The sequence below is a fragment of the Bactrocera dorsalis genome, chromosome 6, assembly GCF_023373825.1.
Source record: "Bactrocera dorsalis isolate Fly_Bdor chromosome 6, ASM2337382v1, whole genome shotgun sequence".
NCBI classification, from domain to species: domain Eukaryota; kingdom Metazoa; phylum Arthropoda; class Insecta; order Diptera; family Tephritidae; genus Bactrocera; species Bactrocera dorsalis.
Window position 1 is genome coordinate 6,858,421 of NC_064308.1, and position 12,175 is coordinate 6,870,595.

A 12,175-nucleotide genomic window follows, 5' to 3' on the forward strand; every position below is an offset into this window, starting at 1 on the left:
TACAATAGAAGTTCTTTATTTCTTAATCTAATTGCTAAGCCTAAGTCTTAAAACTAACGGCTTAAACTAGTGGTAAAATAAATATGTATTAATAAGGGGTAAGTATAATAATCTTCAACTTTTCTTTCAATATTATAACAGATTATGGTAATAGATTAAGGTGAGTATATTTAACATTGTTTGGGTAAGTATTTTATAATAGATTTTCTTAATTTAATTAATAACAATTCAATAATTTACAATTCATTTCATAATTTTTATTTTATTATTCATTTATTATTTTTGTTTTAGATACAGATATGTCGCTTGACGCAACACCGGCCACTTTGACAGGATCAATTTCCTTCAACCTCCATTGGAAGCAAGGCCAGCTTGTGGATGGGGCGCTTAATTGTGCCCGCCTTAGTCGCCACGTCTGCGACTCACACCTTGCCGTCTTGCCCTTCGACGGTGGCGACGACGCGTCCGAGTACCCACAGCTGTGGCGGCATGTTGTCCTCGTGGACGAGGACGAGATCGCCTGGCTGCAGGTTGCGTTTGGGGTGCAGCCATTTGTTGCGTTCCTGAAGGCCCGTCATGTAGGTTTTAGACCCCTGTCGCCAAAACTGTTGCTTGAGACAGCAAACAAGTTGCCATCTCTCGCAGCAACGAATTGGATCCGTTGGCACTTGTGCTGGTGGCAGTGCTCGCAGAGGGCAACCGATTAAAAGGTGCGCTGGAGTTAGTGCTTCTCCGTCGTTGGGGTCGAGAGTTCAAAATGGCCTCCACTTCGGCCAGTACTGTTGATAGCTCCTCCGTCGTGAGTAGAGCGTTGCCGAGTGCGCGAACGAGCAGATGCCTGGCGGACTTCACGGCCGCCTCCCATAATCCGCCGAAGTGCGGCGCCCTGAAGCTGAATCCTTCTTCGGCTGCGAACCCCATTAGTTCTGGCGCTTGCGCTAGGAACGCCGCCTTCAGCTCGAGCAGCTTGCGGTCGGCGCCGACAAAGTTGGTTGCGTTGTCGCTGAATACTTTCTGTGGCATCCCTCGGCGACCAATGAACCTTTTAAGGGCGAAAATAAAAGAATTAGTAGACAGGTCCGAGACTAGTTCTAAATGTACTGCTTTTGAAGTGAAGCAAACGAAAACTGCTATTTACGTTTTTACGGGTAGTCGACCACGTATTTTTAACGTTGTATATATGGGACCACAAAAGTCTACGCCACATATCAGAAAGGGTCGTAACGCTCGAAGTCTTTCAACTGGCAAATTTCCCATTATTTGGGTTTGCAACTTCGGCTTGTAATGAAAACAATGTATACGGTTTCTTACGGTTCTACTGCAAGCTTCTCGGGCATTAATTAGCCATATGCGTTCTCGAAGAAGCGCAACCAACGCTTTGCCCCAGCGTGGTGATTTCGAATGTGCAGAAACCGTAAGTACGTTATAACGAAATGCGAACTTTTATTTAATAAAAGTGGAAATTTGGCATCGTATGGGAGAGGTGCATTTAATAAGCGACCTCCTACTCGGATTAATTTGAACGACAGCGACTTATCCGAGTACTCATGCAAAAACGGGTTGAGTTTTTGCAAGTTTGCGGGTAGTGTGGTGCCTTTATGCAATTTTTGAATAACATCCGAAAATTCTGAATGTTGGACCACCTGTGCAATTTTTAGAAAACTCAAGTTTAGCTCTTCTGAAGTCAGGTCTTGGCCTCTGGAGGATTTTGGTGGTCACCTGATCCATCGTTATATATATGCAACCACACGAAGCAATTTTTTATGAGAAGAGAATTTTTCAATAAGGTCCAATATTGAATTTTTCTCAGTAGTCGAAAGTTCTAAGTTCTTCTTCTCTAATGCTTCGTCCTCTGGTGAGAGCTGGAAGTGGTTATTAATTGGCCATAATGCAGGGTCTTCTAAGAGGATCTGTGGACCGCCAACCCATATTGAATTATTCAATTCGTCCACGTTACAACCCCGAGACACTTGATCCGCTGGCTTCTGTTTCGTTGGCACATGTCGCCAATGTGCTTTGTCAGTCAACTCTTGGATTTCGGTTTGCGACGAAGGTTTGTAGTGAAGATGGATGTGTTTTAATCCAATGTAAAACGATTTCAGAGTCTGTCCAAAATGTAATATTTTCAAAATGTCGACTCAACATAGGCGCTACTCTTGATTATAATTTCGAAAGAAGATGTGCTGCCGAGAGCTCAAGACGCGGAAGAGATTTGGTCTTCAGCGGAGCCACTCTAGACTTTGCAGTAAGCAGCATGCATTTAATACCACTAGCAGATTGGCTTCGTATATAACGGGTGATTTTTTTGAGGTTAGGATTTTCATGCATTAGTATTTGACAGATCACGTGGGATTTCAGACATGGTGTCAAAGAGAAAGATGCTCAGTATGCTTTGACATTTCATCATGAATAGACTTACTAACGAGCAACGCTTGCAAATCATTGAATTTTATTACCAAAATCAGTGTTCGGTTCGAAATGTGTTTTATCGACAAATTTTGTTCAGCGATGAGGCTCATTTCTGGTTGAATGGCTACGTAAATAAGCAAAATTGCCGCATTTGGGGTGAAGAGCAACCAGAAGCCGTTCAAGAACTGCCCATGCATCCCGAAAAATGCACTGTTTGGTGTGGTTTGTACGCTGGTGGAATCATTGGACCGTATTTTTTCAAAGATGCTGTTGGACGCAACGTTACGGTGAATGGCGATCGCTATCGTTCGATGCTAACAAACTTTTTGTTGCCAAAAATGGAAGAACTGAACTTGGTTGACATGTGGTTTCAACAAGATGGCGCTACATGCCACACAGCTCGCGATTCTATGGCCATTTTGAGGGAAAACTTCGGACAACAATTCATCTCAAGAAATGGACCCGTAAGTTGGCCACCAAGATCATGCGATTTAACGCCTTTAGACTATTTTTTGTGGGGCTACGTCAAGTCTAAAGTCTACAGAAATAAGCCAGCAACTATTCCAGCTTTGGAAGACAACATTTCCGAAGAAATTCGGGCTATTCCGGCCGAAATGCTCGAAAAAGTTGCCCAAAATTGGACTTTCCGAATGGACCACCTAAGACGCAGCCGCGGTCAACATTTAAATGAAATTATCTTCAAAAAGTAAATGTCATGAACCAATCTAACGTTTCAAATAAAGAACCGATGAGATTTTGCAAATTTTATGCGTTTTTTTTTTTTAAAAAGTTATCAAGCTCTTAAAAAATCACCCTATATATGCAGCATCCGTATGCCCTTATTGAGGCGTCGGAGGAGCCATGTATTTATCTATGAGAGCTGCATTAGGTTGACTTTAAAGTTCTGCCAGCTAGTGTCAAGGCGCAATGGAATCGACTCATCCCAATCTAGTTTTTGGATCCAAAGCTCTTGCAATAAGATTTTTGCTTTGGTAACTAATGGGGCTAGTAATCCAAGAGGATCGAAAAGGCGAGCAGAAACTGACAATATGTTTCGTTTGGTGGCTCGCAGATCATTAAAATTGTCATCTAAAACAAATCGAAACAAATCCTCTTTCGGCAACCAATGGATTCCTAACGTTTTAGTGGAACTTTTGTCATTAAAGCTTAATGACTTTTCAGTGCAATCACTGTCGAAAAATTTAGGGTGGTTCGAAAACCATTTCGTTAAGGTGAATCCTGCCGAGTTTAATATTTTAATTACCTCACTTCTCAAAAGATCTAGAGACTCAAAATTTTCGGACCCTGTTAATAAATCATCAACATAAAAGCCCCTTTTGATGGCCAATGAACCGAGTGGGTATTTCATTGTATTGGTATCACTGAGCATTTGCAAACACCGTGTTGCGAGAAATGGAGCAGGCGAAGTGCCGTATGTTACGGTGTTAAGACGAAAAATTTGAATTTGCTCAGAAGGATGCTCTCTCCACACAATAAGCTGACAATTTCTGTCTTCTTCGTGCACCATTATTTGGCGGTACATTTTAGTAATGTCAGCCGTTTAAGCGTACTTGTGTAAACGAAAACGAAGAAGAGTTGAGTATAACTCTTCTTGGATAGTTGGACCTACCATCAAAAGTTCATTCAACGCTATTTGAGTTGAAGATCGACTCGAGGCATCAAATAACGGGTGATTTTTTTGAGGTTAGGATTTTCATGCATTAGTATTTGACAGATCACGTGGGATTTCAGACATGGTGTCAAAGAGAAAGATGCTCAGTATGCTTTGACATTTCATCATGAATAGACTTACTAACGAGCAACGCTTGCAAATCATTGAATTTTATTACCAAAATCAGTGTTCGGTTCGAAATGTGAAAATCCGCTTTTTTATCGACAAATTTTGTTCAGCGATGAGGCTCATTTCTGGTTGAATGGCTACGTAAATAAGCAAAATTGCCGCATTTGGGGTGAAGAGCAACCAGAAGCCGTTCAAGAACTGCCCATGCATCCCGAAAAATGCACTGTTTGGTGTGGTTTGTACGCTGGTGGAATCATTGGACCGTATTTTTTCAAAGATGCTGTTGGACGCAACGTTACGGTGAATGGCGATCGCTATCGTTCGATGCTAACAAACTTTTTGTTGCCAAAAATGGAAGAACTGAACTTGGTTGACATGTGGTTTCAACAAGATGGCGCTACATGCCACACAGCTCGCGATTCTATGGCCATTTTGAGGGAAAACTTCGGACAACAATTCATCTCAAGAAATGGACCCGTAAGTTGGCCACCAAGATCATGCGATTTAACGCCTTTAGACTATTTTTTGTGGGGCTACGTCAAGTCTAAAGTCTACAGAAATAAGCCAGCAACTATTCCAGCTTTGGAAGACAACATTTCCGAAGAAATTCGGGCTATTCCGGCCGAAATGCTCGAAAAAGTTGCCCAAAATTGGACTTTCCGAATGGACCACCTAAGACGCAGCCGCGGTCAACATTTAAATGAAATTATCTTCAAAAAGTAAATGTCATGAACCAATCTAACGTTTCAAATAAAGAACCGATGAGATTTTGCAAATTTTATGCGTTTTTTTTTTTAAAAAAGTTATCAAGCTCTTAAAAAATCCCCCTTTACAACACGTAATTTGGTTGTTGTGCTCTCGGGCCTTAAAACGCATTGATGCGGAATGAAGTAGTGTGGCTCACTCGGGATCTTATTGTTCGTTGGGCTCATGTGACCCAATGCTTTATATTCATTCATAAAGTTTAGATACATTTTACGAAGTTCTGGATCTTTTAATGTCCTTCTCTCCAGGGCCTGAAACCGCCGAACTGCGGTTTCATAGGAGTGACCGAGTAACTTACGGTCTTTAAAAGGCATTCTGACTTGACGCCGTCCTGAAGGCAATACTTGAGTGGTATTTACGAAAAAGTTTTCACACTCTTGTTGTTCTTGTGTGAATTTAATGCCAATTGAATCTGAAGGTAATTCTTCTAACGCCCAAAATTTTTGGACCACCGAATTAATTGACGTTAAGTCATTTTCAGATTGGCATAATGTGCTAGTTGCAGAAGGAGGAGGACTTAGATTGCTGACGTATTTGCCAGATACAACCCACCCTAAAAGGGTTTTCTGTAATGTTGGTTGATTAGGACCATTTTTAGTTTGGCCGACAGCTAGAAGATCGAAAAATATTTCTGCACCCAATAAGATGTCAACTTTTTTACATTTCTGGAAGTCTGGATCCGCCAATTCAATATTGTGCGGAATTTTCCAGCCATTAATATTGATATTATGGTCTGGATGATTTGCCGAAATACTTCGCATTATCCAGAATTCCGCCGAAATTTCGTAATTATTTACCCGCGACTTAACAAACGCGCTTAGTTTACTATTACACTTAATGTTTTGTGCTGACGTCGAATCCGCAACTTTTGTGCCAAGTCCTCCGTCATAAAGTTGACCTGGGAGCCTGAGTCCTGTAAGGCTCTCGCAGGCTGGTAATCTCCGCAGCTGGTCCTCACTAGAATTACTGCTGTTGCCAACATGACCCGATCCGGCATACTGGCTGTATGCATGGCATTTGTGGTTGATGGTTGCGGATGAGGTACAGCAGGGAAGGACACTGGATACTGGTGCAACAGCGAGTGATGGGATCGATTGCATATGCGGCAACGATCCGCTCTGCATTTGGAAACCGTGTGACCCTTACGCAAACAATTTATGCATAAGGGCACCGATTTCACGAACTCGAACCTCTGCTGCACCGGAAGCGCCTTGAAGGTGGGGCAGGGAGTCAAATGGTGATCCCTCGATTTGCACTGTTGGCAAAGAGGCTGCCTCGTATTTGCAGCAACCAGCGCCGATTTGGTCCTGTCCATATGTTGTTGTTTCCCATGATGCGCATTGCTTGTAGGTATGGGCTTCGTCCTAGAGTGTGATGCTCCTTCCGCTGATAGCTGCTGGTATCGTCGATTTAGGGTGGCTTCACAGTCCTTCCACAGTGACAGTTTGTCATAGTCCAGCGCTTCTTCTCATTTGGATCGGGTGGCAGGGTCAACCTTTGTCATTACAATGTGTATGATTATTGCGTTCGTTATTTGTTTTTCATCGCCCAGCGATAGCAATGAATCATATACCGCTGACACTTCGTCAATCATCATCAGGGATCAGGGAAGACGTAGAAGGCTTTGGGATTGTTGTCAGCTCAAAAAGTTTAGATATTTAATTGAAAAATATCAAACATTTATTATCATAAACTTTTTTGAGACTTGCCAACGCTTTCGGGTAATTTTCATCCGACATCTGAAACGCTTTAACTGTTCCCAAAGCCTCTCCAGATAGACAATTAACCAAATGGTTAAATTTTTCAATATCTGGGATATTTGGATCATTATGAACCAAGCTCTCGAACAAAGTCAAAAAATTTTTGAATTCTGAATATTCTTCTTTGAATTTCGGCAATTTCTTTTTTGGGAGTCTTGAGCTGTGAGAAGCTACAAAAGATGTTTCGGCTAGTGAAGTTTTATTTTTCGCTAAAATTGGCTTAATTATGGACTTCGTTTCAACGATGAAGTCCTCTAACTCCCCTCAGGCCATGTCGTCCTCATCAATTTCTTCAATCTTTGATTGGCATTTCATTAATTTTTCACTATGGGAATTTAATAAATCTAAGCGACATTCCAATTCTATTTGATCTAAAGACACAGTCTTCTCGAGAAGGCCCATTTTAATGCGCAAAATACTACTTTTCGCAACCGTTCTTTGACGTCTTAACTATTTTAAGTCCGTCAACTCCTTACTTGGAGACAGGTTTGCGAGAGTCGGCTTTGGCTTGCTCATTTTGCTTGTTTAAATTAAATTTCCGAAAAAAGACTATAACGATTGGCAACAGATATACTAAGAATCGATATGGCGAAAACGAAAAAATATATGTATGTATGTCGATTCCCAAATATACGAAAGCCAAACCAATAGCAATAAAAGTTGGCAACAAATATATTTGGAATCGGTTACGAAAACGAGGAAAAAAATAATATCGATTCTCAAGTATACGAAAGTCAAACCGATAAATGCGCAAAATGAGCAATAGCACAAAAAAGTAGTTAGTTTAATCGGAAAATGTCCGAACGAAAATCGACAAAAATTGTGAAAAAACGGAAAAAACGACCGATAATTGCAAACGCGGTTCGAAAAAATTGCGAAAAAACATATAATAATTCAATCTTGAAATAAGAATTTTTCACCTTTATTTTAAAATAAAGGGCTACCGCAAAATCCCCAAATCCCTTGATTCACTTTAAATTTATACATTTAGATATAAACATACGTGGGGTTCAAATATGTATATTAATTTTATAGTATATTATGTATATATCGTTATATATGGCAGCGGCGGGTTGATGGCAGCGGCGACGATGGCAGCAGCGAATTGATGGTAGCGTTGACGCGGCGTAGCAGCAGCGATGATGGCGTTGACGAAGCGGCAATGTTGGTGGTGACGTAGACGTTGGTGGAAATGTAGCAGTACTGGAGATGGAAACGTTACGTTATGTTTTCCTCTATTACGGCACTGGACACGGCACTTTTGACTCAACGGACACTTAGTGGCAATTGCGGTTTTAGCGTTTTTTTTTTTTTGTTTTACATTAGCGTTAGACCGGCACTTTTATCACGAAACAGTTCAAACGCTTTGGTAGAACTTTTTTGGAACTCACTGTTGGTGTGTTAACACAGCCACCGCTTCCTTATGCCCACAATATATTTGTATGTTTTTCTTGCTTGTTTCTTTTTCACTATGCACTTGCACTCTCTTTAATTTGTTAATATGTATTTATATGTAATCTCTTTTAATCTCTTTTTTTTCGAAATTTGGTAGCACAGGTAAGTTTTTGCATACACTCTTTATCACGTATGTCTGTATGTATATTTTAGTATTAATTTTCCCGTTTTTTACAATTTCTTTTGTTTAGTTTTTAACGATTTTCTGCTGCACACATCAATTCACTCACTCAAATGTAGATATAAATATATGTACGAGTGTTATATATATTTTTTATATTTGGTCACCACTTTTACTGCGCCGAAAGCCGAACACCGAAAACCGAGATCCGAAAGAAATAAAAGACAGGTAATTGGTTTGAAATTTAGTAAATGTATTTTAGTGTTAACTTTTTAATTACGCACTTGTCCCTGCTTGGGCGCTATGAAAAGTTTCAAGCGTTTTTGAAACACCATAAATATAATAGTTAGGGATGCGCAATTTTTACTCACTCCAATTACCTGTCGCGAAAGATTTATAAACTGTTCCGGCAACGAAAAGGCGTGCGTTCGGTTCGATCGTTCAGTTACAATAGAAGTTCTTTATTTCTTAATCTAATTGCTAAGCCTAAGTCTTAAAACTAACGGCTTAAACTAGTGGTAAAATAAATATGTATTAATAAGGGGTAAGTAATAATCTTAAACTTTTCGTTCAATATTATAACAGATTATGGTAATAGATTAAGGTGAGTATATTTAACATTGTTAGGGTAAGTATTTTATAATAGATTTTCTTAATTTAATTTATAACAATTCAATATTTTACAATTCATTTCATTATTCATTTATTATTTTTGTTTTAGATACAGATATGTCGCTTGACGCAACAATTGCTTTACAAAAACAACAATCGTTTGAAATAGCATCAGCAGCGTCACAAGTCAATATGGCAGCCAAATAGTCGCACGCATCTTTCGCCGTCAATATTGAATTACCGACGGCAAAACGCAAAAGCATACATTCATACATATGTATGTATTTGCATATGTATCACACACAAGCGATCCTCTGGTTGAAAGCTAACATGAAGCATGAAAATATCACAATGCTGTTGTTGGGAGTATCATAAGGAGCATGCATACATATATTTATGTCTCTTATGTGGTGACATTCCGTGTCGCAATTTTATAAAATGTTCGCTGTCGAACCTGCACCTTCTCTATGTTTTAAGTTCTCTGGTACAACACATCAATCTTATTCAATCCTAAATGATTTTTACTACCAATTAAAGACCTGTTTATTCTTTTCAGATGAAATATGCTAATTTTATTGATTTTTTCTATTATTTGTTGGAAACTTAACAATTTTACAATTTTAATAAAATGAAATAATATATTTACAGAAATTAAATAATGCCGAATTACAAAATTGTCCATTTAAAATGGAAATTTCTCTCACGACTTATTGGTTAAAATTAGTCATTTAATTTCACCTGCTTTTTTAAACACAATTTAATCCATCTAGATTAAATGCAATATTTGTGTTTAAAAAAGCTAGGCTCAGTTGGCATGCTATTGAAAAAGAAAAAAAATTATCCTGAAAATATAATAATAAAAGAAAACTGAAAGTAGAGAAAAAACAGCAAGTAGAAAAACCTGGAAACGATAGAATGCAAAACATTACAAAATATAAATATTTATTTCATTAATTCATTACTAACCCGAAAGTAAGATGTTCTTATTCAAAGCATTCTGGCTTGCAACTTACTTAAGTTTTTTTAATTTAGCATCGCGCTTCCGATGTCGTTCCCTGATTATCTCTTGCTTTTCAAACCATTTTGAATTTTTATGTAGCAGAACAGTCACTAAATACTCTATATATATACTTATATACACAAAATAATAAGATATATTATACTTATAACTACAAAAAATATTTTGGCAGATTTTATTGTTAGTAATGTGTAAATATTTGGTTGATAATATTGACACATCTTAATACTGCCCACTACACCTAGAAACATTCAAACGTACTCTGCACAATGCGCAACACACACACACTTCACTTGACTTCGCTCTGCCCGCGCATCGCTCAACGCATACTTATTTAAAAAATTTGCATACTTATGTAACTATGTATGAACTTCTTAAAAAAATAATAATATTTGTATAATACATGCACAAAGTACTCACCAAGATTAAGGGTGGGCACAGGTCCTGCCTTCAATTTTTTCACACCTACTGCACTTCGTTCGAAGTGCTTAATGCAAACAAATGCATTGTAGGTGGGTATATCCTGCGTTGGTGGGATCCGTAAATTTTCCACCCACTTCTGCAACTCCTCCTGCTTCCTAGGGAATAAAAAGAATCTCCCGGGAGATTCTGATGTGCACTCCCGAACGCGACACTTTTTTAAACTTTTATTGCTCATTTTATTTTAATTAAAACTATTTGAAAAATCGTATCAAATCGAATTGGCGATCTTTCCGCGACAAAATTCATTTAGAACTAAAATTCCGTTAACGATTTCTTCTTCAACTTTCATTTTTGGCGCAATTTCCCCAGTAAAAGATATATTATTATATATTATATATATGTATGTATATACTATATGTATACTAGACTTAGAAAAAATCTAACTACTTGTACATACAAAAACTTTTCCAATCAAAAAGCAGAATCCCCTCTTTATCTTTCCTTTTGGCGCAATTTCCCCCGTAAAATATATATATGTATATGTTAGCTTTAGAAAAAGTCATATGTAGCATACAGGAACTTTTCCGCCAACCAAAAATCACCTGCATATAAATCAGTGAAGCGCTTTACCTAGCCCGCGGGCGGCCGACTTTATTGCTCTCTCACAGATTCGCTCACACGTATTAGTAAAGCGCTCTCTATACATTGTGGAAAATTCAACGACTGTTGACTGCTACGCATGTAATTTGTATGTGCGCGCTGATTAACGATTTTACTATGTTTAATATTGAGTGGGAAAACAAGTTTTTGCTTGGAAACTCTTTTCAATGTTTGGAACTATGTACTTATTGTTGCCAAGTTTCGTTTTCCACTTTGAAATTAAGAAAATCAAATACTAGAAATAAAATTAGCGATCGGCACCTTGAAGACTTACTTCGTATAAGGTTTTGCGGGTCCGAACTAGATTTAGATAAGTTGGTTCAAAATCATGAAAATGTTGATTTTTAGTTTTTTGATACAGCCGTTTAGGTGAAAACTTCAACATAAATTCAATATTTAAAATTTTTTGAATTTTAATTTCTTTTTGACATGTGAATTGTCTTTATTTTTGTAATAGATAAAAAATTAATAAGGAATTTCATTAATTTCACAATTTTGTAAAAGTTGTCGAATCACTTTAAAATTTTTTTTATATTAATTAATACTAAAGTTTTGTATTTTTTTGGGTGTAGCAATAAGCTCTCTCATACTCCAACACAAGCACACAGTTTGGTAGTGTGCGTTTGGGCATCACTGATATAAATACACATGTATGTATATTGCCCTGCATTTGTTCTCTTTTATTTACATTTACATGTTATTTCTCATACACTCTAAAACCCCCTCAATCGCTGTTAAATGTGGTGAAACTCGCTCATAATTTGTCTGTGGTGAGACTCTTCCATCTCTGCCGAGTACCCCTTCGAAAAGTTACGATATTTGAAACGTGAACCTTCTCAATATTAAACGTTCTCTGTATCTGGCGTCGAATCGTTACATCCGTGAACGTATTACTTGTCACGTAAAAGTCTGTCAGAGAACGTCTATCATAGAGAAGGTTCACGGCGCGAAGAACGTAAAAATATTTTTGGCTAACTCGGTCGCGATGGACCAGTTTCTTCTTCTTCTTCTTTACTGGCGTAGACACCGCTTACGCGATTATAGCCGAGTCAACAGCAGCAGGCTGTGTTTGCTTTTTCATTGGGGGTATTTTTTTAAGTGGCGGGTCCCAAACCCAGCGCACAACCCTAAGTAGGGGATATTTCGCCTTC

General features: G+C 38.4%; 2 protein-coding genes across 2 annotated transcripts in view; one reads left to right on the forward strand and one right to left on the reverse strand.

Annotated features, from left to right (window-relative positions):
- LOC125779136 (uncharacterized) overlaps nucleotides 1-6,029 on the forward strand; it is a 153,076-nt gene extending 147,047 nt beyond the window's left edge. The window contains exon 2 of the mRNA XM_049459767.1: nucleotides 5,014-6,029. The gene's annotated coding sequence lies outside the window, so the exon portion shown is untranslated. The remainder of the gene's footprint in view (nucleotides 1-5,013) is intronic.
- LOC105223425 (uncharacterized) overlaps nucleotides 1-12,175 on the reverse strand; it is a 155,867-nt gene that overhangs the window by 118,409 nt on the left and 25,283 nt on the right. The gene's annotated exons all lie outside the window — the stretch shown is intronic.